Source organism: Elephas maximus, chromosome 10, assembly GCF_024166365.1.
Source record: "Elephas maximus indicus isolate mEleMax1 chromosome 10, mEleMax1 primary haplotype, whole genome shotgun sequence".
Classification (NCBI taxonomy): domain Eukaryota; kingdom Metazoa; phylum Chordata; class Mammalia; order Proboscidea; family Elephantidae; genus Elephas; species Elephas maximus.
Window position 1 is genome coordinate 26,092,615 of NC_064828.1, and position 4,733 is coordinate 26,097,347.

General features: G+C 35.2%; 1 pseudogene; it reads right to left on the minus strand.

The window, feature by feature from the left end:
* Positions 1–3,149: 3,149 nt before the first annotated feature.
* On the minus strand, positions 3,150–4,080 carry LOC126083930 (olfactory receptor 4N4C-like; annotated as a pseudogene).
* Between the last annotated feature and the right edge of the window lie 653 nt (positions 4,081–4,733).

Sequence of the window (4,733 nt, forward strand, 5' to 3'; positions counted from 1 at the left end):
TTAGTTCAAGGAGCCTTGGTGGTGTAACAGTTAAGTGCTAGGCTGTTAACCGGAAGTTTGACAGGTCAAATTCACCCAGCCACTCTGCAGAAGAAAGCCTGGCAATCTCCTCCCTTTAAGATTACAACCAAAAAAAAACCCCTATGGGGAAGTTTTACTCTGTCACATGGACTCACTTTGAGTCAGAAATACACTCAACAGTACCTAACCTAACAACAGCAAATTTAATTCATGTATTTTTAATTTTTTTGTTCGAGGAATACATACCTTGTAGTGTTATGTCTTGTTGAAGAATAGGCATTCTTAATCTTATGAAATATTTTTCTAAGTGCTTGATAATACCCATGGGGTGCTTGAAGTTTACTTGGTCTGGTATAAATATAACCATTCCATGAGGTGTGAATAATGTTTGCATGGTATATTATTTTCCACCTTTTAACTTCCAGAATATCTGTACCTTTATATTTAAAATGGATATCTTCTTAACATAATGAATCTTGTTTTTTTATGCAGTCCAGAAACCTTAATCTTTAGTTTTTGAAGACAAACATTTTTTTAAGTTGGTGTTTTTGGTTCGTTTACATTTAATGTAATTAATGATATTCAGTGCACTTTCACCAGTGAACTCTTTTTCAGTTTTTTCCATGCCTTCTTATTCTTTATTGTATTTTTAACATTTTGCATAAAAATTCAGTAGAAGATAAAAAAATAAAATTTTATTTTATTTTGTTTACTTTTTGCAGATAACTAAACCCTTTTCCTCTGTCTAGAAGCTAGTATGAGAGTCTAATCATTCAGATTCCTCCAAAGGCCCATTTGAGCTTGGAATCATCTTTAATTACATTGAATTTAACTCTAATTAGTCTAACCCCCAACATCTGGCATCACTGCCACCAAGGCCTGATATGTTTGATCTTGTCAGTATTTGAGCAAACTCACATAGTTTTGTTTCCCTTTGGATTATGGTCTATAGACATAACATCTAAGCACTGGAGGAATGTCTAAGACTGTGCAAATTCCCTCTGATTTTCGTTTCTTCCTCTGGTACTCATTTTCTGGACAAATTATTGATGTGGGTGTGGGATGAGAGGAATTTATAGAATTAAGCTATTTATTTTTGTGTTTGAAGTTTTTCCAGATTCTAATCTGTATATATCCCACATGTCATTCAAAACTAAGCTTGTTTCTCCCCATCCCTACAAAGTATCTCAATCTATGGCAAGACCACTCCTCCACCTCCCCATACCAGATTAGCCACTTGCAGATAGGAATGGAAACTACAAAAACTCTTGTCTCTCTCTGGAGTTCAATATAATAAGGTTTTTTTTCTTCATTCATGCTTTGACAGAAAAATATAGCTTTATTTTGTCTAGTTTTCTCTTATTAATAATAAATGAGCAGCATTCTTCTAAATGCCAGTGATAATCAGTGGTCTTTTCCTGTAGTTTGTTTTTGAGGATAACAATCTTTTCTTATGTTTATAAGACTTCTCATTTTTTTCTTTTGTAAATTGCCTATTGGCTTTTATTGCCCATAATTCCTTTGAGAATATATCTATTTTGTAGTCATTTACTGAAATTCTTTATGTATTAAGGGAAATAACCTCTTATTATTTATATCAACCTTCTAAGTTGAATCTTTTTTTTTTTTTTTCATTTTTACTGGGGAATGCTGCCTCCTACAATTCTTGGGTCAGGAGGTACATGCAATGCAATATCCATAGAAATTTTACAGTTGTACAGAAAATAATCTGTACATCTGTGTATGGTGGGCAGATTTTCAGCACTCTATTGTCATTTGCTTATGCATATTTTATTTTTATATTTCAAATATAAATTTATTTTTCTCTTGGTTTTCTAGTCTTTATGCCTTGCTTTTCTCTTGTTCCAGATTTTAAAACAATTCTCATATATTTTTACAATTTGTTTTACATTGTTTTGTTTTATTTTTCAAAAAAGCTTTAAACATATATATAAATTTTCTAGAACTTTGCATCTAGAGTTCCAGATTCTGTCTATCAGGTGCATGCATGCAAAACTTGAATTTAGAAAATAATTAACTAGGGAAAGAAACAATGACATAAGGGGCACTCTGGATCATTCTCCTGATCCCAGATCATGGCTAATTGGTGTGTTCCTTGAGCTAAGAGCTGACGAAGCAGCTCATTGTTTTCCCAGTCTCCTGATTGTTGCACTTACAGGTCACTCAGCAGATTAGTTCTACAGTGTTGTTCTGGGAATTATTTCTGGATTCCCAGCTTAACAAATGACCTTCTGTCCTTCAAAAGATTTTACAAGTACCTGATTTTTCACATTAAGCCTTATTATATTTAAAAAATTAGAGCTATTTCTGTAATGTACAATATTATCATAATCTCAATCAGAGTGATGTCAATTTGGGGAGAGCTTTAACATCTAGGAAGGATTTGTGAAAATGCATTAGTAACAATCCCGAAGCTTAAAAAAAAAAAGTGAAATAATTTCATGATATTTTTCCATGAAACCTATTAGCTTTCTTTCTTATCCTTCTACTAAATTTTGAATAGAAAAAAAAAATAATAGTTTATTTCAAAATATACCTGCTATCAGGCATTTGGCATTTAATGTTGTTTTACAGCATACTGATTTCTGCCCAGTCTTGAGGATGTTGCCCTAAGCCGAAGAGAAAACAATCAATTATAGCTGAGTCATTCTTTTGCTTTAAATCTTAAAATAGATTCTTATTGCAGTTAGAATATAATCAAACTCCTTCTATAAGACTAAAAGAACTTGTATGATTTGACCTTTACAGTCACAATAAATTGAATCCTTAAATATGTCACATACTCATTATACTCAAATCAGCATGATTTTCTTTATATTCTTTAAATATATAATTTTTTTTTCTCAGTATGCATAACTCCCTCCCCAGTGCCAACAATAAACCATAAACCAAACCTACTGCCATCGAGTTGATTCCTTCCAATTGAAATCATTCATTTACTTAACAAATTCTAGTTTTTATTGAATACTTCCCATTTGTCAGGTCAGATGCCTACAATAAAAAAGCCTGACAAATGGGGAGCGTTCTATAAAAACTAGTGATTGCTAAATGAATGAATGATTTCCAGCTGGAATTTCCCTTTCTTGAGCTCTCATTATAAAATCCACTTAGCAGACTACATGTCTAGTCAATAACCTCCTCATGGAAGATTTCACTTCTTGGTTGCAAAGGGTATAAATCACAGGATTCATCAAAGGAAAGATCACTGTGTGAAAGAAAGAAACCACCTTGTCAGCTGGTAAGGCCCTGAAGGGGCGAGTGTAGATGAAGATGGCAGGTCCAAACATGAGAAATATAATAATTATGTGAGTTGTGCATGTGGACAAAGCCTTGCTCTTTCCTTCAGAAGAAGACCTATGCACATGGCAGAAGACGACTGCATAGGAGACTAAAAGGCCTAGGAAACACAGGAGAGTGAGCAAGCCACTACTGAAGACCATAAGGAGCTCCACTACAATGGTGTCTGTGCAGGCCAGCTTGATGACCTGTGGGACGTCACAGAAGAAGTTATCCAGCTGATTTGGGCCACAGAAGGGCAAGTGGAGGATGAGCGCTACCTGGATAATGGAGTGGACAAAGCCCCCAAACCACAAACTCAACAATAATGTGTAGCAAACTCTAAGGCTCATGATAGTTGAATAGTGTAAAGGACGACATATGGCAATGTAGCAGTCAAATGCCATCACTACGAGGAGTAACCCCTCCCCTCCTCCAAGGGAGTGCAAAAAGAAGAGCTGAGTGATGCAGCTTCTGTAGGAAATCACCTTCTTCTCAGAGAGGAAGTCTGCCAGCATCCTGGGAGCCACAATGAAGGAGTAGGATGCATCCAGGAAGACCAGGTTGCCCAGGAAGAAGTAGAGTGGGGCTGAAAGAGCAGGGTCTGATCTGTTGGTGAGGGTGATGAGGAAATTTCCAGGGAGGATGTTGAGGTAGAAAATTAAGATCAGCACAAAGACCAGGGGCTGCATATCTATCTGCAGACTGGATAAGACCAAGAAGGATGAATTCTGTCACCACTGTGCTATTTCTTATTTCCATTTCCTTTGCCTACAGAACGTCAAGAAGCAGAGAGTTTATTTCCACCTCTTTTACCTACCATAGTTTTTCTCAAGCTAAAAGCAGTATATTTCACATCCATGTTAGGCCATTGCTCTCCCACAGACTAAGAAATCTCTTTTATTCTCATTCTTCTTGATTTCATTAGTGCCAACACCCTGGTCTCCAAACCACACTCTTTTGCTTCAGTCCTGTGCTTGTATCTAACTGTTCTATCATGTGAGACTCTGGTATACCCTGACCTAGATTTATTCCTGATTTGCTTGAGGCATATTAAAATTTTCCTCATTGAGAAAGATTAACCCCAGTTATTGAGATCTTCTGGTTTTAATTGGAATGTGATATCTTAATTGTAACGGTTGTGCATGTCTATTCATGAAAATTTATTGAACTATACAATACATACAGTACAATATTGAACTATACAATAATACAATTTATACACATATTCTATATATAAATTGCATTTTAAGAATGTTTATCCAAAAAGGAAAAAAAAAGGCTTACTCTAAATATCTCCTTTTATCTCTATAGTATATCAATCCATCAAGCTGATTTAAATGAAAAGAATACTTGTCACTCTGATCTCAAATCAAGGTCTGAGTCTTATCTGTACAGTAGTTTCACGTGGAAAC